The sequence below is a fragment of the Canis aureus genome, chromosome 11 (assembly GCF_053574225.1).
Source record: "Canis aureus isolate CA01 chromosome 11, VMU_Caureus_v.1.0, whole genome shotgun sequence".
NCBI lineage: Eukaryota > Metazoa > Chordata > Mammalia > Carnivora > Canidae > Canis > Canis aureus.
The window spans coordinates 35,411,993-35,435,980 of record NC_135621.1 but is presented as its reverse complement, the minus strand read 5'-3'; the positions used below and the strand labels follow the sequence as shown (position 1 = coordinate 35,435,980).

Here is a 23,988-nt window from a genome sequence, read left to right as displayed (position 1 = left end):
ATGGGCAGATCACTTACCAGCCCTGGGCCTTACATTTCCTGGCTCTAAAATGGGAATAATAAAATGCCTGCCACATGGATGTGTAAGTCAGACAAAAAGATATCATGTATGGGAAAGTTCTTTGAAATGGTAAATATACCACCATGGTTATTGTTCCTATTATCAAATAGAGGAATCCACAAGAGAGAGGGTGACTTACAGAAGAGGCACAGGCCACTGACCTTCCAGCTTGTGTTCAGCCTAATTAACATTCACCCAGAGAGATTTTGAAGCTGAGGAATGAAAGAGATGGAAGATGTGGGCATGTGGGTGGGAGAGGAACAGTTGGCGATGAAGAAAGAAATATCTAATCTTCTGATAATACAGAGGGCCGCGGCTTAAGAACACACAAGTAAACAGTGAAGCGTGGTGACCCAGGACCAGCTGGAGGACCTCCTGAACAAAAGCGGTTAACAATACTGCTTTCTTCTGCCCAGCTCACCACGGCCTGCTCCGGCCTGGGGTGGGTGAAAGGAGCCGGGGTCCTGCCTGGAGATCCAGCCTCACAGTCAAATGTCAGCTCATCAATACCAAGTGAGCAGAAAGGAACCCATAATGCTCAAGGCCCTTGTTTCTTTGTTTTTAATTAATTGGCCTTTTGTTCACCAGTCTGGGTCATAAAGGAATCTCTTCTGCAATCCTTTCAAAATCCAACACCCCCACATGTACCCACATTAGTGAAAACAGAATAAAATCTGTGGTTTTGGCTGACTGCCTTGGCCATGTGGTCAAATAGGACTTTGAAGGGCTCCTTTTCTTTTTCTTTCTTTTTTTTTCTTTTTCTTTTCTTTCTTTCTTTTTTCTTTCTTTTTTTTTTTTTTTTTTTTTGAAACAAGTGTTTATTGAGTGACTGCTATTCATTCAACAAACATGTAACGGGTGCCTACTACACTCCTGGCTCTGTGCTCGGCGTTAGGGACACAATGATGAATAAAACCCAAACTTGGAACTCAATATGCTCAGTAAAGAAGGTCAGACACTGACCCTGGTTAACACAGTACCTGGTAGAAAATGCTAGCTGCCACGAGAGACATCGAGGTGGGATGCCCTGTGAGCTCTGAGGAAGAAGAGAATACCTCCTTGGGCAGGAGCAGAGAAGGCTTTGTTTCACCATGGCATGTGAGTGCTGAAGTATTCAGGCGTGCATTCCCCCACATGTTTACCACGTTCAAATAATAGCAAACTGGCACAGAACAGCTGCTGGGTGTGCCAGGCACTGTTCTCAGCACTTTCCTGCTATAACTCACACAGTGATCTTTAACATGGGCCCTCTGATTATCTCCACTTTGCGAAAGCACATCTGAAGCCAAGCAGCCTGGCTCCAGAGCCCAAGCTCTTGACCTCAGTGCTATGTAGCCTCTGTGTACCAGACCCACCATTGCTGGAACAGTCTGCCTCTCCTACCTTGGCCCTCAGGAGCAGGGGACGTACTTTATCGATCTTCAGGTCCTCAGAGACCAGTACAGTTCCTGACATGAGGTGAGCCTTGGAAAAGAAAAGAGCTTCCTGGAGGTGCAGAACTGAACCTTTGCAGCCGGAGGCTGAGGTCCCCCTAGTAGATCTCGTGGTAGGGACTGGCAGGTTGGAAGAGCAGGGAGCCCAGAGCAGGGGCTGGGCTTGGGGGGGAAGAGAAGACACAATCAGCTTGTTTGGTAAAGCCTTGCTTGTGGCTTTTTTTTCAGAGGCCAGGAATGAGGGCAGAGCTGGGATTTGGGAAGTGGAGGCCTGGAACCTTCATGACCCCATGCACATGCTGCTTCTACTCTGGGTGCAGACCTGCCCTCGGGTGCACTTTTGTGGCTCTGAGGGCAGAGTTTGGGCTTTAGATAATAATTGCATAGATTTGCTTAGTAAACACAGGGCAACCGTAGGATAATTACAGTTCTTACAGAGATGGGACTTGGTAATTACTTTCAGTGGCCCCAAAGTATTATTTAACACATATTCTGGTTTATAAGACAGAAATAATGATGAATTTGCTTGGTAATTACACAACACTTACCCACTACATATCCTGCCAGTAGCTGATACTTAGCCCATCATTAAGGGGCTAGCAGTTGCTTTGGTAAATAGTAAGTTCTTTTTATGATTGGTCTCCAGGCACATAAAGCATTATTAAAACACCATTAGTGACATTTCTCCAAAGAGTAAATACACAAGTCTGAGAGAGAAGTCAACTTTCCTTGAGCTAAATGCTTTATTTTTATATTTCTGACAGGAACAATAGAAAAGAATTAATTCTAACCTGAGCCTCTGCTCACTGTAGACATTCCCTTAATGAAACTGAGTTGATGAAGCAAATCCGACCCAGCTTAGGGGCTGGGAGGGGAGTCACCATTGCCTTCAATATGAAGATTGCTCTTTAAATCACCCAAATGGTTGTGCCGAGTGATGAGGAACCCCAGGTCTGGCACTGCAACCCCAGTGGTGGGCTGGGTCAGCACACTGAGAGCCAGGGAAACCACAGCCTTTTGATGCGTCCTGTTGGCACCATCCTCAAGGCTCCTCTTTGGAAGGGGCCTGAGAGGCTCGTAGGGTGCCTGGGACTTGGAAAGGGGGCACCCTTGTTCTCAGACCATTTGGGGTACACATGGAGAAAGAACATATGCACCCTGGGTATCAGACAAGGAAGATGCAAGTCCACGACTAGCCTCTTTGTCCTTGGAAAGGGCTGTTGGGAAAGACGCCTGACATACTTCATCTGAAAGGCAGTAATTTGGGGGGCTATGGCTCAGCAGTAACTGCCCTTGGCTCAGCCACTTGCATCAGAAGAAATCAACTCTCTGTAATCAATAGGGGGCTTAAACAGGGTGGTCAACCATTATGGCTGGTGGGCAGGATAGGGAGTGGGTCCTCTGGGGGCAAACAGGGCCCTCATTACCATTCCATTCCAACCCATCCCATTTCTGGAGGGAACAATTCAACACCACGTATGAACTCAATTCCAGATCCTGACTGCCAAGGCAAGTGGCCAGTTCCAATGGTCTGTTTCTTCTGTAATGAACTCCAGGACTCTGACTTTGGCTTTGGAAGTGACTTCAGTTACCATGAAAGCCAGTGGGGAGTAGTTGGGAGAATCTTAGGGTTAAAGCCAGAAGACCCCGGTTCAGATCCTAGCTCGGCCCCTTGCTGGCTGAGCAATCTTTGGCAGGCACTTCTCTGAGCTTTGGTTTTAGTTTCTTTGGGTACAAAGCAATCTGCAAAGACTATAAACTCCATTAGGTCAGAAATCACACCTATTTTCTTCACCATTGAATTCCCTGGGCCCGGCCCCATGCTGAGCACTTTCTAAATCTATAACCAACATTTTTAATCAAGTAAGATTGGGGAAATGCATTATACAACAATTTACATGAATCTACCCATTTGCACTTAATGAAGAACAAAGAGAAAGAAATAAAAACAACTATTTAAGTAGTCCAGAAGATTCTACTTGACAATCCACTCAATGCACATGTGTCCCAAAATGATCTTAAAACCAAAGATGTGGAACGGCTCTTCCGTCTCTTTCTAGTTGTGAACAACTTGCTGCATTAAATGCATAAATGGTGTATTTTAATATTGCTCTTAGGGAATGGACTCCTGCTAAATAACAGGCAATATGTTACTGTCCCCAGCCACATAATTCACAAGTATTCCAGTATTTGGTTGAATCACAAAACCTTTTAAACTGTACTCTGTGGATGATTTATAGGAGTTTCCAGTGAAATTTTGATTACACCCAGTTTTTGCCTTAGACTTAACCTTGAAGTTTACCCCATAGCATTTGGATCATCTCACAGGGCTATTGTGAGTAAGCCAGCAATGCAAGTATTGTGAACTAGAAACACCAGACAAAAATAGCTGTTATCCTGTTCTCTGCTCTCTTGGTATGGCTACTTTGCTCAGCCAATGTTAAGAGACTTGATTACAACCTACACCTCTTTGGTTTTCAGGCTTGCCATTTCTTGGCACCGGTATCACAATTTAACCCAACAAAAACTTGTCAAGTAATTATTAGGTGCTTGCAAAAGTGCTAGATACATAGGGTGGTATAAGAAAAATATAAGGCAGACAGCACTGACCACCAAGAGCTCAATAATTCACAAAGAGTATTTGGCTGATCCCAAATTATGGCAAATCTTGGCGTCCTATCTGAACCTGGAGGCAGCTACTAGGGAGCATGAGGCAGAGGGGCCCTCATACATACTGGCCCCTGTCTTTGTCACTAAGCCCCATTTCTTCCCTGTTCCAAACTATTAATTGTTGTAACTATTTTCCCCTGCTTCAAAGCTGCCTCATTTCTATTTGATTTCACTAGGTTTCAAACAAAGAAAGGAAATACAATGCAATTTCTAGCACTCATGTCCTACCTATATCTTACCCCATGCCTTCTTAACAAAGAAGGCCCTCTATCCCAGTGGGAGAAGCAGAGGAGGTACATATAATCTCATATTCAATTGTTAGAGTGCTATAGGGGCAAGAAAGGGGAATCTTATCTGGGATGAACTTGAGCTTGAGAAGCAAGCTATGGATTATGTATCTACTGATCTTTCCTCGTCCTACATGCATTCAACCCCATTCTCATAATAGAATCCTATTCTCCCCTGGGGAAAGACCTAAACTCTAGGAGTGAGCAAGGGACACAGGCCTAGACAAACAATAGGGATCACATCCCCTTGATTATAGTGATTAAGTTCATAAGTGAACATGAATGTGTCTCAAGGGGTCTAATCAGTCCCATCCTCAGGATAACTGGGAAAAATACAATCTCTTTCCAGGAAGGAGCTAATATGGTGACATAAAAGACTGGAGTCCATTCAGTGACTACCTGAAACTGGAGCCAATGTAAAAGAAAACAGAGTCTGGACCTGGAGAAACAGACAAAGACCAGATCCTGGAAAGATCATTTGAACCCCTGGATTCAGCTACACCTGTCTTTGAAGTCAAGTGGTTCTGAATTTTAAGTTACATTACTCATTAAATGTAGATTTTGGCTTTAAGGGAGTTGGACTGGGTTTCACTTAATTGTGGTGGAAAGAGTCCTACAAAATTTGTAGTCTTAAAATAGAGAGGCCATAGAGACATGGAGAATGACAGGAACAAAGACCTAGAGGAAGCAGGAGCATAGGCTTTGGGGCATCTCAGTCATATTCATCAAGAACCATACATAGAAGATAAATAAGGAGGAGTATATAATGAAAAATACTAAGTGATAGAAAGAGGCATTTGGACCTCCCTTGAACTTCTGAGAACTCAAATCCAGAGCCGAAAGTAGAAAAATACATACCTGGACCCAAAGGCATCTCATGAACTGGCTGGTCCAGTTACAGTCCTCATTCAGGGAAACCCCTTCCACATACCAGATGTTGCACATCTGTGGTTAGCACTGTTCCTTTAAAGAATAGCACAGATTCTTCCTCGGGCAAGCCACAATTTTCATTAGCTGTGGTCAGGAGGGAACCATGCTCCTTCAGACAAGTTTCAGCTGACAGACTGCTCTGGGGCACGTCTTTCAGGGAAGCTGATTCATCTTCTCTGTCGGCTGGCTGTGGGGGATGCACACCTGTGTCCTAGGATGACTTCAGAGAGAGGGGAGACAAAAGACCACGTTGGGCTCCAGCTGCCTCTGCAGACAGTCCTGCAGTGGAGCCATGCCCGGTGGGCAGGCCTCAGAGGGGCTGTTTATGTTCAGCTCCTGGGAACCCCCACTGGGGACTCTTCCTCTGAGTTCTGTTCCAGCCTACAGCTTGGGTCGGGGGAGACTGAGTGACATCTGGGCTTGATTTGATCCCCCACTTATCCACCTCTCAGCCATCCACATGCTACTCATTCTTCAACTATTGCAGAATGCAGGCTGTTCAAAGATGCTTTGATAGTGGAGCCCCAAACAGGGCTGGAGGGGCAGTCGCATCATGGCCACATTTAACTTAGGAGAATTCTGCTCGATGTGCTTGGTGAGAGGGCGAAAAGAGACCAAAAGAGAACAATGTATCACGGATGTGAGTGACTTGACCTTCTTCTATCCCACTCACAGGGCAGCTGCTCTGCAGTGACTTTGAGGGGGTCTATGTCATCTGTGGTCTCAGTATTCATAGACCGCTCATCACATAAAACCTTGCCTTGTTGAATATATTTGTCAAAATAAGCAGAGCCGGCTGCTGTAACGAACAATACCGAATCTTAGAGGCATCACACAATAGAGGCGGATCGCTAACCCACTGTCACAGGGGACGGGTGTCTGGAGGTGTTCCTTAGTGACTGTTCTCTAAACAGTGATGCAAGGTCCAGCACCTTCCATCTGTGACATCCCCGTATTACACACTCCAGAAGGGGATGACAGCTGCTGCTGGTGGGACTCCCCAGAAGAAGGTTCTGAGATTGAGATTAGAATGCAGGATGTTTATCAGGGAAAGCTCCTGGGATCAACGCTTGTGGAAGGGAGACCAGGATGCAAGATTGGGCAGCGGGAGATGGTGAGCTGCAACCAAGAGGCTTCTGCGAACCCACTGAAAAATTCTGGAGCTGAGCGGCCTCTCAGAGCTGTTGTGAGTTGGGGCCAGATGGCTATGCTGTTAAATCTCTGTGTTATCAGTCAGTGAGTGCAGAGGAGGACCACCTTCCAGCAGCACTCCCAGCAACTGAGGAATTAAGTTGTCATTGCTAAAGGGAGAGCTGCGTAGTACATCGTAGCCACCACCATGAGAGGACTAGAGCAGAGGTCAGCAAACTTTTGGTAAATGGTTTTTTTCCCCAGAATTTTCCCCTTCCAATTTTGAAAACTTTAATTCCAGTATAGTTAACAGGCAGTGTTATATTAGTTTCAGGTGTACAATACAATGATTCAACACTTCCACACATCACCCAGTGCTCATCACAGCAAGTGCACCCCAGAATCCCCATCACCTGTTTCCCCCATCCCCCCACTTGCCTCCCGTCTGGTAACCAGCCATTTGTTCTCTATACTTAAGAGTCTATTTCTTGGTTCCTCTTTCTCTCTTTCTTTCTCTTTATTGTTTCTTTTGTTAAATTCTACATACGAGTGAAGTCATATGGTATTTGTCTTTCTCTGACTTATTTCACTTAGTATTATACTCTCTAGTTCCATGTGTGTCATTGAAAATGGCAAGATTTCATTTCTTTTTTGGCTGAATGGTATTCAGGTATATACACCACATCTTCTTTATCCATTTGTCTACTGACAGACACTTGGGCTGCTTCCATAATTCGGCTGTGGGAAATAATGCTGCTATAAACATAGGAAAGCATGTATCCCTCTGAATTAGTGTTTTTGTATTTGGGGGTAAATACCTAGTGGCATGGTTATTGGGTCATAGGGTGGTTTTATTCTTAACTTTTTGAGGAATCTCCATACTGTATCCACAGTGGCTGCACCAGCTTGCACTCCCACCTACAGTGCAAAAGGGCTCCTTTTTCTCCACACCCTTGTTAATACTTGTCATTTCTTGTGTTTTTTATTTTAGGCATTTTGACAGGTGTGCCATGATATCTCATTGTAGTTTTCATTTGCAATTGTCTGATGATGGCTGATTGGGAGCCTCTTTTCATGTGTCTGTTGGCCATCTGGATGTCTTCTTTGGAGAAATGTCTGTTCATTTCCTCTGCTCATTTTTTATCTGGATTTTTTGGGTTTGAGGTGTTGATGTGTATACGTTTTTTATATATTTTGGATACTAACTCTTTATCAGCTATATCATTTGCAACTATCACCTCCCATTCAGTAGGTTGCCTTTTAATTTTGTTGATTGTTTCCTTCACTGTACAGAAGATTTTTATTTTAGTGTTGTCTCAATAGTTTATTTTTGGTTTTATTTCCCTTGCCTCTGGAGACATATCTAGAAAAATGTTGCTATGGTCAATGGCAGAGACCATACTGCCTATGTTCTCTTCTAGGATTTTTATGGTTTCAAGTTTCATATTTAGGTGTTTAAATCATTTTGAATGTATTTTTGTGTATGGTTTAAGAAAGTGGTCCATTTTCATTCCTTTTCATGTGGCTGACCAGCTTTCCCAACACCATTTGTTGAAGAGACTTTTTCCCATTGGATATTCTTCCTTTTGGTATTTTAGGTTTTGCTGGCCATGTGGTCTCTATCACAACTACTTGTGTCTGCTGTTATAGCATGAAAGCAGCCAGAGGCAATGTGTAAACAAATGAGTGTGGCTATGTTTCAATAAAACTTTATTTACAAAAACAGGCAGCAGTCCAGATTGGCTCTGGGCCATAGTCTGCCAACGTCTAGGCTAGAGAACTACAGAAGTATGTAAGATCCAGCCCTTGTGATGGCATAGATCACTCTGTCCATATTCCATTGGCCAGAGCTCAGTCACGTGGCCCAATTTAACTGCAGAATGCTAGGAAATGGAGTCTTTCTGTGAGTCCCAGAAGAAAAGCAATGGAATTTGTGAGCATCCAGCCAGACTTTGCCACAGTGTGACGCTTATGTTGAAAGCCATTTTTTAAACATGATACAGTCCTAAAATATATTATATAGTTCTACATATCTATTACTAAGTAAAGTAGTATATGCTTAACTTCAAAGGAGACTTGGAAGATTTTCAAGAGTATTTTTCACAGTGTGTGAATTTTGTTCCATGCATTGACTTTGGAACCTAATCTCCATGTGAACTATGACTCCACATCAAGTGAAATCGTGAAGAGCAAAAGAGAGAGGAATCAGTCCTGGGTTTAGAGCTTAGAGCTGCTGTTAACCAGCCTCATTTCCTTCTTGATCCTCAGTGTCTCCTTTTCTAAAATGAGATGCTAATAGTGCCCACTCCATGTGGTTTTGGGGAGAATGAAAGTGATACAGTATAACTAAAGCACTTGGCACCCAGCACATAATAAGCACTCAACAAGTAGCAAAGACTGTCAATTCTTTATAGTCTATATACATAGCATAGGTGATCTAAGCCTGCTGGGGTGACCAGATGCCAGTTTCTGCATCTTTCCAAACCTCAATTACAGCCATAAAATAATCAGTTCCCTCAGCATGCAGGGTTGGGATGAGAATTTCTGTGACTCTTATAATTAAAAATAAATAGAAAATGGCAGTAATACTTACCTGACAGGGTTGTTGGGAAGATAAAGTTTATGTCAATAAAAATGCATGGAGGGCAGAAATATGCCAGGCAATTAGTAGGTTCTGGGGAAACAAACATGCTTAAGACATTTTGTTGGTTATCTACTGCCCCAGAGCTCAGTGATTTAAAACAACAGTTTTAGTGCCACAATTATGTGGGTTGATACTACTGTATCACTAGTTCTTCGACTAGTTTCACTTGGACTCACTTACACAGCTGCAGTAACCTGGTGGCTTGGCTGTGCATTGTGCTCAGCAGAGACAACTGGAAGACTGTGTTCCATGAGCATGATCCTCTGCTGACACCACGATTGTTGACATCCCGTTGGCCACATCAAGTCACATGGCATCAGGGTGGAAGGGAAACACACCAAGGCATGGATACCAGGAGGAGGAATTCATCTGGGGCCATTATTGTAGCAATTTACCACAAATATTTTATACGCTCTTAAGAAAGCTGCCACGAGGGACCCCTGAGTGGCTCAGTCAATTAAGCATCTGCCATCAGCTCAGGTTATGATGCCAGGGTCCTAGGACTGAGCCCCACATTGGCCTCCCTGCTTAGCAAGGAGTCTGCTTCTCTCTCTGCCCCTTCCCACTGTTCATGATCTCTCTCTCTCTCTCAAATAAATAAATAAAATCTTTAGAAAAAAAAGAGAGAGCTGCTACGAAGTGTCCATCTTTTTAAAATTATAATTATCTTTATTTTTTTAACATGATATATCCATTTTGCCACACTAGACTCATTGCTTTCCACCTTCCCTGATAGCCCCCAAGGAAGCATTGATAAAAGAACCATCTGGGGATCCCTGGGTGGCGCAGAGGTTTGGCGCCTGCCTTTGGCCCAGGGCACGATCCTGGAGACCCGGGATCGAATCCCACGTCGGGCTCTCGGTGCATGGAGCCTGCTTCTCCCTCTGCCTGTGTCTCTGCCTCTCTCTCTCTCTCTCTCTCTCTCTGTGTGTGTGACTATCATAAATAAATAAAAATTAAAAAAAAAAGAAATTTATCTTAAAAAAAAAAAAAAAGAACCATCTGGTGAGCTTGCATAAAATTGCCTAAGTCTGATTTTCCATCCAGAACATCAGGCATTATAACATCCATCTCACCATCAAATCACTCCCATTCAGATCCCACTGGCCAGAACCCAATCACATGGCCCCACTATAACTGCAAAGGAGGCTGGGTAATATGGTCTTCCTGGACTGAGAAATGGCTCAGCTCTCACAGAGATTCTTGATTGGTGTTATTTATGTCTTCACAGGGTCCCTCACACTCTGGGAAGTTCACAGTGGGGTCTTCCTTTACCTACTGGCATGTCTTGGCTGACAGTGTAGCAACTAGGGGGAGATGGTAGGATCTGTGGAGGTGGGACCATTGTTCAGGCCTAGAGTAGAATGAGTTCAGGAATACCCAGACATTATACCTTGGTTCTGAAGTCCTGGACATGAACCCCTCAAACAGACACTGAGTGGTACAGCCCTGTAGAGTTTGTCTCTACTTACCTTCTGGGAAAACAATGTAGAGAGAAAATTGGCCTTGCTGTTTTCCTCGAAGTTGGTATTTCATGGGTGGTTCTGCCTCAACACCAGGAATCAATTAGGACTTATCTCCTCCTACCATACAAAGGACAAGGCCTCTTAGGTTTGGGGACATAGACCTAGGGATCTAGGTCTCCATCCCACATGGAGTCTCCCCTCCTCCTGCCTTCTACTTCTCTTGTCTCTCCTTGGTTCTACAGTTCTCTCTTTTTTAAGCCATTCCCTATACAGTATCTCTGCTCTGCTTTCTCCTAGACATGACAATGCCCCCCCCCCTTAAAGAATGGGGGGTGAGTGTCTCACATAGTGATAGAATTGAGGGATATGAAGGAAGTCTTATGAATAAGACTCAGGGGACAGATGAAAAGATATTTAATTCAACAGAATTTGATAATGTAGGGCTCTTGATCCTGTTTCCTTGATGCACTACTCAAGGCCAGCTCCATAATTTGCAGGCCCCAGTGTAAAATAAAAATTTAGGATCCTGTTCAAAATGCAGGAAGAAAAGTGCCATCAAAGATACTAATGCATTTTTCTCTTCTTCCACAGAGTGTCTCTTACGACTTTTCATGGTATTTTTTTTAAATAAATTTATTTATTTATTCATGATAGACACAGAGAGAGACGCAGGCTCCATGCAGGGAGCCCAATGAGGGACCCGATCCCAGAACTCCAGGATCACACCCTGGGCCGAAGGCAGATGTTCAACCACTGAGCCACCCAGGTGTCCCCCATGGTACTTTTAATTTGCTGTTTATTGTCATTCTAAGTAAAGAAAAATTAAAAATTTAAATTAGTAGCATGAGTTTTACCATTCACCTTTATACTGAGCAATGTCAGTTTTAAATGCAAATAGAAGAGCATTTAGCTCTTATGCAGAATCACCAAAAGTGCACAAGTCTTGTTTCATGGCTCTTACATGCATACATATTTCATTTTTACCAGAGCAGTAGAAATGCTGCACCAAACTAACTCAGTTGTTTTCATTTCTTAATTCACCAACATTCTACCCAAAATAATGAGTAAGGAAGGAACAAAAGGAAAAAGGAACTATGGGTTGTCTATGTTTCCCTTTCCTTCTATACCTACATTTTCAGCCTAAGTAAGGATACAGATGGGTTCCTTGTTTCTGCTTCTTAGAACACTATTACCTTCTTTCTGTGTTCTAAGAAAATTGTTTTAAATGGAGGTATGGCTTCTTGAGGTTGTCAGTAGCCCCACTTGGCCAATCATAGATGTAATATATCTACCTTATACTCACTTTGAGTCTCACTGAACTCCTTCACGTCATGAATCTACTAAAATCTGTGTCGGGGACATGACAACTACTATATGTGAATGGGCGGCAAGGAATGGCAGACATACATAGTGCGTGTCCTTCTACTTGCACACATGCTCAGTTGTCCAATCCAACTTCACTTTATTATGAAGAATTTCAAGATGGCAATAGCAGAGCATTAAACAAAGCACAGGGCCCATCCTTCTGAGCAAAGAGCCCTGCACATGCCCACGAAGCTGAAATAGGCAGCATTTGGAATTTTCACCAGCCCCTCCAGCTAAATGCATCCCAAACTGATGTCTTGATCTACACACTACAACTATCATCAAATATTCTCATCTTCTCCTCCCTAACTCAGTAAATGGTTCCACTGTCCACTGTTGTGCTAAAGTCACACACCTGGTAGACACCTCCTTCTCCCTCTCCCCCAACCCCTCCCCTCTACCACATCCAATCCACTGCCAAATCCTGTTGCTTTTCACCTCCAAAATACTTGCCCAATCTGTCCATTTGTAGTTATCTCTGCTAGTCCTAGTGTAAACCACCATAAACCCTTGTCTGAACAACTGCAGTCACCTTTTAATTGGTCTCCCTCCTTCCATTCCTGCCCCTCATCCACATGGATCTCAGAGTGATCAACCTAAAATGTGAAAACTCCATTCAACCCTTGCTACTGAAATCCCTTCATTAACTGGCCCTTCTGACCCTTCAGATCTGAACTCAAATGTTCCTTCCTCAGAAAGGCCTTCCTGTACCCCCAAAACAAAGTAGTCCAGCCCCACATACCTCCCCCAATCTTCTCTCTCAGAGAGCCTATTCTTTCCCTTTGCCACGCTTATTACAATTTGAAACTATTTATTTGTGGCTGTTTCTTGAACCAGCATATAAACTGAAGGAGGACAAAGACTGTTTCATTCACCACCTATATACCCAGCAACTACCATAGTGCTTGGTCCTTGGTGGGTGCTCAAACTTTTTTAAGGGATGAATGAATGGATTCATGAGGTGAAGGAGAAGGAAGAGTCTAGGCTAACTCCCAGGTCTCTGGCTAAAGAGGACAGGGAGCCAGTGGTGGCAGACAGAAGAAGGAGCAGTTCTAAGGGGAAAATAATTAACTTGGAAAGAGAATGATATAGGTGAAATTGCTTTATAAGCTACAGATATTATAAATGTGCAATGATAAGTAACAGAAGCCAACTCTAGTTGGTGTAAAGTAAGGTGAGTGCACTTTAAGAGCAAATAGGATACTAGAAATAATTATGCTTGGATAATAGGCATAAAACAAGACTGGCCAACCAATAGGACATATGGTCATTCTAAGAATAGATTATAAAGACATAAAGACATGAGGCTATGTCACGGGGCCCAAGAGCAGGGCCCACCACTGCCCTGCTTTGGCCAAGTGCTAACCCCTTGGTTCTCTCTTCTAGGACCAGGGTGCAGAAGACCACTTCACAGACATGGTTTGCAGGTAGTACATGAAGCTGGGCAGATATTCATCTAAAAGAAATCAATCACAAGATACTAAGGTATTCTAACTCAGCTGCTGACAAGTCCTGACAATGCATCAAATTAAGTGGTGGTCAAATGTTTTCAAGGGAAAGGTAGTCAGGGAAGAATTCCTAGAAGAGGCAATCCTTGATTGTCAGACTTTGCACAGAGGCAGAGGAATGGAAAAGTGTTTCAGGAGAAAGGAACAGCATGAAAAAAGGCCAGGTGGCAGGAAAAATGAAGTTAAATTGGTCATTCTCATTTGTCCTTTGATTTTCCCCCACCACCACAACCATTTAGGTCATAGTTACTTATTGTGAAGTCATTTTTCTGGTAACACTTTGTTTGAGGATATAAAACCTTGCTCCCCATCATCATCCTGCTCTGTGTGGGTAAGCAGCTGACTGTAACTGGCTTCGTCTGTGGGGTCCAGGGTACTGGGCCTGGGACTGATGAATTAATGAAGCCATTTTATGAGAAGCTGATGAGACCATTTACAAAGATGTCTATAACAGAGTTTTTCCAATCATGCACTAGTAGATCAACCAGTTCCTTTTTTTTTTTTTTTAGTAATATAAAATATAGTAGAGAGAACCTATCAGAATTAATTGCAAAAGTAAGGGTAAATACTGCTCTGTAAAACTTTTGTTTCAGTCACATTTACATGGGTGTGTGGATCATGGTCAAAAATATTTAAGAACATTCCCTAAGTCAGAGTCTTTTTATTAACATCTACTCCCAAGGAAATGGCTTTGGGAGAAAAGTAAGCTGGAGGTCTATGATGGCAACTGGATGCTTTCCTAAAATTGGAAAAGCAGATAGAAGAGAATCCTCCAGCTTTTGGATGTTGCATTCTAAAAAGGAGCCAGAGATGTATGTCATGCTAAATTATAAAGTGCTTCTCTTACCTTCCTTTCCTTCTCATTCCTACCCTCCTTCTAGCCATTAATAGATCCATCCATATGGAGCAGACACAACAGAGACAGCACGGGCTGCTGGGCGGTACTGACGCATGGAGCGGACAAGAATTTGCTTCTCATCAACCTCAACTGTGGATTCCTCTGATGGGCTATTCTTGGAGATGCCTTAACAGTGACTTTAACTGTCTCTCTAAGATACGAAATGACCAAACCTCCCTCCCATCCGTAAACAGATTAGCCCTAATCTTCAAACAGCCACGCTAAGCATTCGGGTTCACCAGGTAGCTCAGGGGAAGCCAGCCCCTGATAAGCAAGCTAAGCAAATTCCCAGGGTTTCAGCTCTTCAGTCAAGATCCTAAAAGCCAATGGACTCTGCTATATTCTTCTCCACCCATGGAGCACGGTGGCTCGGGTCACCGCACAGGCCACTGAACCAATGCCCAGTTGGCCCGTGAGCCACGCCTTGATCACTTCACTGTGGGAGGTCAGTTTCCTTTTTCCCTAAGAATCCAACATTGAATTTCCCAGTCCGTCTTTTCTCATTACATAAGCCAGCTGTTTCCTGCAACCGCCTGCTGGGATGAGAGCACTGGGCCGGGAGATCTGGCCCCCGGACTGGTCTCCAGCACTCTCCAGCCACAGACTGGCCTCTTGGAGATCCACTTCTTCATCTGCAAAATGGGAGTCCCCTCCCTGGCCTTCCTACGGGGCTGTGGCGACGACCCAGTGACATGATTGCCACGCTGCTCCCCTCCGTGAGCATAGGGTGGTGGTGGTATGTTACAGGGCACAGCTCGTGGCTGCAGCCTGGGGGTGCCCGGGTGGGGGTGCCCGGGTGGGGGTGAGAGAGGCCGAGCTGGTGCTCACACCAAGTGCTGACCCAGTGATACGTCCATTGTCCTTGGCCCTTGGCCCACCCACAACTTTCTCAGCAATCTCGCCGCTGCCGCACCTTAAAACCACCCAGCAAGAAGAGGGGAAACTATTTCTCTCCGTGAAGCCCTCAGGTCCTCCCTCCGAAACCAGAGCTTTGGGGAGAGCAGGCAAGTGAGCGGTGACTCAGTGTTTAGTCTATGGCGTTCCGGGTGCACACGGCCTCCGGCGGCTGCAGCCGAAGCCCCGCGGCTCGGAGGAATCTGTGTGGGCACCAAGTGCACTCGCGGGGCAGACGAGCCCAGGGCAGCAGAGGCTGAGGAGACGCGCTGGTCCAGAAAGAGGGAGGACAGAAAGGTTTCAAAGGCAGCCCTGAGTGGGCAAGCTGGGGTCAGGCAGGGATGGGCTGGGGTCACCCGGATGGCCATCCAGGCGGAGGCTTCTGGAGCCAATGAGGCGGTTTGGTGGTCAGAGAGCTGCTTTCCCCAACGGCTCCCTGGCTGCGAGTGTAAACAGCGAGCAGGCTCGTCAGGGCCTTGTGCGTGACTGAAGCAGAGGAAGCGGGGCTGGCCCACCTCACGCTTCTGGTCAGACCCCCCACCTCGAGCCCTGGGAGCAGCCAGGGATGATGCCCCCACATCTCAGCCGCTCAGACGTGGAAACATCTGCTCCTCTTCATGGGAGTAAAGTGGCCTCTGTGTGCGCTGCTGTTTCCTCCTTGGGCCTCCTCTCTCCCTTCTCTCTTTCTTCCTGACTTTTGTAAACATAAAATGCGGTGCCACGGCCTGGCCTGCAAACCAAATCCCAAAGATATCTGGGTGGGTTGGACCTGAGGGTCATTTGCTACCATGAAGCCCGGCCTGCCAGGGGGAGACATGTCTGTGAAGAGGGGGAGGGAAGGCCCAGGAGACAGGGAGCGCGTCGGAGGTGTGAAAGGAATCCCTGGAATGGGGGACAAGCTAGACTCGCACCTTGGAGATGTCACCACCTTCTCAGCCCATGTGCTTAGTGAGAGCTGAGGAAGCTTTGCTTTGTCCCGTCCTTACACGGAAACCCCCTCGGCCCCAGGCCATGCCTTCCACCTGCACCTTATTTCATCCAAAGCTTACTGCCAGGACTCAGCAAGTCATAAATAACAGTAAAATACAGAATATCCACTGGATGTTAAATAGTTCAATAAATCAGGCTAACTAGACTCCTTCCTGCTCTCACTGAAGGGACCAGTCACAGCAAAAGCAGCTGTTCCCTGCTGGCCACTAGCCACTCACGCCATGCATCTGGACCAATAATCAGATCAAATGTGAGCGCCCATAATTATTTCCTTCTAATGTGATTGCAAAAAGTCCAGCTACTCTCTTGGGCTTGGCCTTTTATCACCCAGCCTCCCATTTCCGAGTCATGGGAGACCAGACATGCTCCTACTGATGACAGGAGCATCTTCTGAGGAGTGTCCTGCTGACTCAGAGGCTGAAATGTGAAAAGAGAGTGGTGACCTGAACAAAGAGGTCACTCGCTTGCTCATCTAGATGTGGGGTGCTATGACCAGGGATAAAGTAGTCTTTGTGCCATAGCAAGACGGAAGATGCTCAGTCCCCTTCCTTCATTTTATCACGGCCTGTAGTTTAGGTTTTATCTGTATTTTATATGTATCACTATAAGATAAGCTCCCTGAGGGCAGAGACCTTGACTTCTAGGGTTGATTGCTCACTGCTGTGTTCCAGTATCCAGGACATGCCTGACACATAGTAGGTGTTCACTGACTATTCATTCAATGGAAGAATGATTGAATGAATCTCTCTGATCAGATTGGATCATGAATGACATGTGAAATGTCTAACTGTACCCACACAATGGGCATAGACACGCATGCACACCCACACTAGGGGTAGTGAGGTTTTCTGAGTATGATAATAATACTATTAATTCAGATAATAATGACTAAAAGTCAAGCTTTTCTGTGCCAGGAAAAGCTGTTGATGGTCCTAGGAAACCCCTAAATGTAAATGCTTGTTCTAAGCATTTACAGGCATTGACTCAACCAATAATGTCTTGTCCTAATTGTAAAGCTGATAGAACTTTCAAAGAGCTTAAGTGACTTGGCAAAGTCAAGACTTAGTTAAGAGCAGAGACAGGCCTTAAAGTCAGGTCCAGATGCCTATAAAGTCCCTGCTTCTTAACCATGATACTTGCTCAAAGTCATCATTTCAGAAAAACACAATTAGGTGATTATTATTTGACTTCTCATGGGTATCTTATCTCCATCATTAAATTAGAACTTCCTCAAGTTAGGGACTAAATCGTATGTCTTTATTATGTTCCAAGCAAAACCTACTATGACCTGGACATAGTAGATGCACAATGTATGTCTATTCAATTAATTAATTATTATAACCATTGAGTATATAACAAAAGAGAAATAAACCACAGAAGATATTCAAAGAAAGAAAGAAATGATAAGACAGTAATGTCAAAATGGCCTTACCTGGCTGGAAACCTCTGCTGGGTAGGGCGGAGTTTTATTCCTCTTTATATTTTCAGTTGTTTCACAAAATTCTTGGTATCATGTTTGATGCATGAATTAAGAAAAACTGGTTCACAACCTGGAGCCTCACAGAGTAATAGAATTGAATAGCCTCGAGGGGTGTTTTATCTAGACTTCTGAAGGCTTAATGGATAAGTACCTAGGATAATGTCTAGCATACAAAAAATACTAAAAACTCATTGAATAAATCAGAAATGGTCTCATAGTACTTGGCATGGTATCTGACATTCAGTAACTAGTTACCAAAATGTATGATTAAATGATTTTTGCTGGTCTAATAAAAATAGTTTCCATTTACCTCGCCAGGCACATTTTTGCAGTTATTATCTCATTTAATCTTCACATCAACTCTATGGAGCAATAATAATTTAGGAAATTAAGGGAATGGCCTGGGAAAACAGACCTTCCCAATTCTTGTCTGGCCTTGCCAGATATCTTATCTGTAAGATAGGTAAGGAAGCTGAGGCTCAGAAAGATTAAGTAATTGCCTAAGGTCCCACAGATATAAGGGGTGGATATAGGAATTGAATTGTTTGACTCCTAAAGTTTAGCCATGATGCTTGTCAGCTCCTTCTGGCAGAGGCACTGTGTCCTGATATCATGATGGTCCTAGGAAACCCCTAAACCCTTTATCCTAGAAAGAACTTCAGGTACATGGCAGTGGGGTAGGTGGCACCCAGCCTTCTGACATCCCCAGTGTCTCACAGCCAGAATCCTCCATGCTCTCCTAACCTGGCAGTGACAACTTCAAAGCATGGGAAAGAACACAAAACGATTGAGGACTCTTGGTCCAATGAGGTGTCCAGTATCCAAGTTCTTTACTTTCATTATGCAATTCAGGTCTCTTGAAAGCATATGAAGTAGATACTGATTCTATTCCCATTTTATGGAGGAAGATACTGAGGCTTGGGGAGGTTGAGATACATGTCCAAGTTCACACAGCTGGTAAGGGGCAGAGCTGGGTTTGAACTCAGGTCAACTGGCTTCCCAAGCTCTTGACCACCATGACTGCCTTATTTACATTTACAGTATTTAGAAACTACCAGTTAAGATATTACTTTTTTTTTAAGATATTACTATTGATATAATAATTACAATCGTGGCAACCATGTAGTTATTATTTTCAAGGCATTGTTCTGAAAGTGCATTCTTTATTTGATCCCTCTGCTAGTGCCAAGGAATGAGGACAGTAGCCATATTTTACTGACAAGAAACTGAGGCTAATGTAGGGAAGTAGCTGGTAGAACCAGGAACTGAACCCAGGCCTGGATAATTCTAACAGTTGAATAACTCCAGCCCCCTCCTGGTATCCACATCCTTACTCCTTAAGCTTTCTGGCATTCCTATTTTGACTTTGCTCTTGCCCTTGAGGTTGTACTACACACCTCATCAGCTCTGTATGTACTATATTATGTTTTACTGGGGAACTACAGTCAGGACAATCATAGGGAAATACAAAGGCTTGATGTTGATCCCTCTATTCTCTACCCTCTACTGCACCTATCAGCCCTGGTTTTCTGCCTTTTTCCACACAATTATCAGGGATACACTCTCACAAGGTCTTGAAAGTAGATGGTTGTTGGAAGGATGCTCCTGCTCTATGAGAGTATATCTGGTTAGAAAAAGTGTGATGTGGGGCATAGTTTCATTAACGAGCAGAATGGCTTCATCAAGGAGAATCTCTCTGAACATTCCCGTAACCAAACACTAAGCAACAGAAAGAAAAGTAAATATATGTGCAGATGCTAAGTGGAATCCCCTTTAATATGTAGGTTTAGGCCCTTTCAAATTATGTTATAAAAACCTATAAAAACCTGTTGGAAAATGAATAATTCAAAGAAATGCCTCTGGGTGTTTTCCAGAAATAAGCATGCTGTGTTGTTATCATTAGAATCAACATTGTCAGAGTGAGTCTTACACAGTAATTGAACTACCAAATGCTTCTGAGTATAACTTAAGCAATCAAGGAATGACGGTAACACCCCTTAACATCTGTATAAATTTATGGCGTGCAATATTTTTCCACATACATTGCATTGTTTTGTCCTTATCACAACCCATTGAGATCTATAGGATCTCTGTTTATTTTTTTTAAATTTTTAAAGATTTTACTTAGTTATTTGAGAGAAAGAGCACACACAAGCTGCAGGGAGGGGCAGAGGGAGAAGGAAAAGCAGGCTTCCCACTGAGCAGGGAGCCTGATGTGGGGCTGGATCCCAGGACACTGGGTTCATTACCTGAACCAAAGGCAGATGCCTAACCACCCAGGTGCCCCAGGATTTTCATTTAGATAAAAGAAAACTAAAGTTCAGATTTTAGGACTCCTGAATTCAAATCCACTGTTTTTTCTATTACTCTTAAATGTAGTAGTAGTAATAATAATAATAATAATAATAATAGCAATAATGAAGGAAATTAAGGGAATGGTCTGAGAAAGGTGATATCACCCCCCACCCCCCTCACAGACACACACACACACAATTCTGTCTGGGTCTTGCCTGATATGTTGGCTTCTTGTATTTTACTAGGGATGGTGAAAAATAAGTTAAATAGATGTGATCCCTCCCTTCTGGATGATTATGTTTCAGTAAGGCAAAAGCGCTGCCCATCTAAAGAGTATACATTTATTCATTCATCAAATACAAGGACATATGGCTTTGCTGGAACACAAGAAGGTTTTGTGAAAATTATAGAAAAGTGCACCTCACCTTCTGAGGTGATGTGACCTCAGATAAAGGCACAACCACCAACCAGCACAGCCCTAGCCAGAATTTTAACCCCCTATTTGTCCCTCCAGCCTGACTCCTTTGTCCAGTGCACATATTTCACAACCAGAGGCAGAGACTCACACTCTAGAGGAGAAGACATCTATAAGTGGATCATTACAGTGATATAACCAATATCATAAAAGAGATTTGAAAAAGACACTACAGGAGTTAATTCCGCTCAGAATTTTACTCTAAACTATTGCTAAGGTTTGAGAGAGCCTGACTAGTGGTATCCTTTTCCTGCCTCTGAGCTAATTGAGAGATAAATTTTAGAAATAAGCTACTATCAGAGGATATGACTTTAGGTCTATGGATAAGTAGACTTCTTCATACTAAGCCCTAGAATGAGACCAGTTTACCCACCTGGTCAGTTGCAGGCAGTATCGGATTTTCACTGCATACAACGCCCCTAGACCCACACTGGGGCCTGGCCATGCCAAACTCAAATTTGGAGAAGTCAAACAGAATGTGTGTTTCCTGAAAAGTGGATCATGTACCAGAGAAAGAGGGAAGTAAAGGTTGAGACTCTCATTCCCAGTTACCAATCCAAAATACGCAATTTCAAAACTTTGAAAGGCTGGAGTCTCCATGGAAAGAACAACCAGAAGTGGGGAAGAATTCCCCTCTACCCCACTCCCCATGTAACAAATATGATGACGTATTCATTCCTATTCCCAACACCACACCACGAGCAGGGACCATATCTGTTCCACTTTCCACTTTATCTCCATGGTACCTAGTAGGCACTCAATAAATATTTGTTAAAAAAATAATGATTTAAATGTTGACTGAAATGATCAGAAAAGGCTTCCAGAAAGGAAATAATGTTTAAGCTAAGCCTTAAAGAATCAGTAGCCAAGAAAAAGCAGAAATTAAGGGCAACTGCAAGCAGTTCAATGGGACAGTAGATTTTGTGAAAAGCGCAAGGTTGGAGGTGGCATGGGAGAAAGCACATCATAAAATGTCTTGTGTGCCAATCAAACAAATATTGGAATACAGAGAAAATTAAACAAGGATGAGCTGTGGATTCATGGAGTAACGTCTGGGTTCACACGACAGCAAGTTGTGACCTTACAGGTATGCCTCCTCCACACCTCCTATTCAAATGCCCAAAGAGATGCTCCAAAAGGTAAAAAAATCTTTAACAGGGTGAGCAAAAGATAAGGGAAAATTGTAAATCACATATCTTCTGGAAGTGATACATGCAGTGGGAAAATTGAGAAAAAGTAGAGCAAGGTAATCAGAAGTGCTGAGTTGTGGGACGGTAGGGGTGGGGCAGGCTACAGCTTTTGCCAGAGTGCTTAAGGCAGGCCTGCCTGTGGAGGCAGCATTTGAGGAAAGATTCAAAGGAACCGTGGAAATGAGGGGAAGTGTGCCAGGCAGAGGAAAAGCCAGTGCAAAAGGCCTCCACTGGGGGTGTACCTGGCCATTTCAGGAACCACATGAATTCCAAGGTGGTTTAGGTGGAATGGGCAAGAGGAGGTTGGGAGGAGATGAGGACAGGGGGTGAAAAGGGACCTCACCAAAAAGACACTTTGAAAAGCCTTTGACTTTCTCTGTAGGACTTTGGAATTTTAGGAGGTAAAGGGGTACATAACTGAGTCTATATAAAAGAGTCACATGGGGTGCTGTATTGAGGCTAGACCATGGGGGTCCAGGATGGGAGCAGGGAAACAGCATAGGGGGCTATCACAGTAATCCAGCTCAGGGAAGGCAGTGGTTTAGCCCACAGTGAAAGATGGGAGATGAACTTATTCTGGGCCTATTTTGAAGGGAAAGTCAGTATGATTTCCTGAGGGATTGCTTTAGGATGTGACAGAGGATCAATGATAATAACACCATTTGTGGCCTGAGCAACCAGAAGGATGGAATTGCTATCAACTGCCTAAATTTGGGAAGGCTTTGAGGGAGCAAGTTTAGGAGTCAAAAATGTTGAGTTTGAGAAATCCATCAAACATACAAGGGGAAATGTTGGGTATACAGTTGGATGTGTGAGTGCAGAGTTTGGGTGAGATGTCTCAGATGGAAATTTCAATCAGAGTTTTCAGCATATGAGTGGCATTTAAAACCATGAAGCTGGATGGAAGTATCAGGGGAATGAGTGTAACTGAGAAGAAGACCAAGTCCGATTCTTAGGGCTCTCCAGTAGCAGACGAGGGAACACAGAGGTAACAGAGAAGGAGCAGCCAGAGAGAGAGTGGTACTCTAGAAGCCAAGGGTGGAAGCAAATTAAGGAGGAGAAAGTGATCAGCTGTGTAACATGCAGTTGATGGACAAGTAAGACAAAGGCTAAGAAGTGAGCCTTGGATACAGTCTCAGGTTAGGCATCGTGGACCCTGCCCACAGTACTTTCAGTGGAACACTAAGGCAGATCAGAGTGGGTTTAAGAGAAAGTGGGAGAAGAGGAGATAAAGACAAGGTATAGACAACTCTTTTGAAAGAATTTTCCTGCAAAGGGAAACACAGAATAGAAAGGCTTTGGGAAAGTAGAGTCATCAGTAGTTCATTTGTTTTTAAGATGGAAGAGAGAACACACATGCATGTTTGTGGGTTTGATCTAGCAAAAGACCAAGATTGATAATGGAGGGGAGGGAGGGGAGAATCACTAGAAATATCATCAAGTGATTGGTTTTAGATTGCGTAGCGCATTTAGTGTAAGGACAGGGCAGGCAAAGAGGGTGGGGGTGGACCTGGGAACAGCATGGACAGCAGGGCAAGGAGGGCATAGAATAAAGGGTTGGGTGTGAATATAGTATGGTATTTATGAATAATCAGTGTATATATTTAAATTGAAAGCCCAAAACTATAATAAAAATAAGAATTATATGGCTTCACAAAAATATATGATAAAATATTAGTAGTGATGACAAGAAGCTGGCTCTCTAACTCCAGTTTAAAGTCGAAAAAAACCCTAGGATATAAGCGGTGAAGGGAGGCAGAAGATGAAAAGATAAAAAAGAATCCTCATGGGGGCACCTGGTGGCTCAGTTGGTTAAGCATCTGCCTTCAGCTCAAGTCCTGATCTCAGGGTCGTGGGATTGAGCCCTGCATCGGGCTCCCTGCCCAGTGGGGAGTCTGCTTCTCCCGCTGCTCCTGCTCTCTTTCTCTCTCTCTCTCCCCCTCTCTCTCTCTGTCTCTGTCTCTATTTCTCTCAAATAAATAAATAAATCTTTTTTTAAAAGTCCCTATGGATTCAGGGATTAAAAGTAACTGGTCCTCAGCTCTGATAATTAGAGAGAGATTTCAAGCATATTGTTATTTCAGAGGTAACAAAAATCTGTAGAATATAAAACAAGTATTTTAAATCTGAATGCCCTAGAAATCTGAGAGGTCTGATCACTCGTCCCTATAAGCCACATGGGACAGGCCACGGCCACACCCAGAATGAGGCCCCAGAGGTTAGAAGAGCTCCATGGGAGAAACAGAGGCTAGGTAGGAGAGTGGCCTACTTC

General features: G+C 43.9%; 2 long non-coding RNA genes across 2 annotated transcripts; both read left to right on the top strand.

Annotated features, from left to right (window-relative positions):
* The first annotated feature begins 1,338 nt into the window (after nt 1-1,338).
* On the top strand, nt 1,339-5,021 carry LOC144323864 (uncharacterized). Its single transcript, XR_013389223.1, has 2 exons — nt 1,339-1,518; nt 4,800-5,021. It is a non-coding gene; the product is annotated as an uncharacterized LOC144323864 (long non-coding RNA).
* A 988-nt stretch (nt 5,022-6,009) lies between these two features.
* LOC144323865 (uncharacterized) lies at nt 6,010-18,065 on the top strand. The gene is made up of 3 exons (XR_013389224.1): nt 6,010-6,566; nt 13,373-13,471; nt 14,376-18,065. It is a non-coding gene; the product is annotated as an uncharacterized LOC144323865 (long non-coding RNA).
* The last annotated feature ends 5,923 nt before the right edge of the window (nt 18,066-23,988 follow it).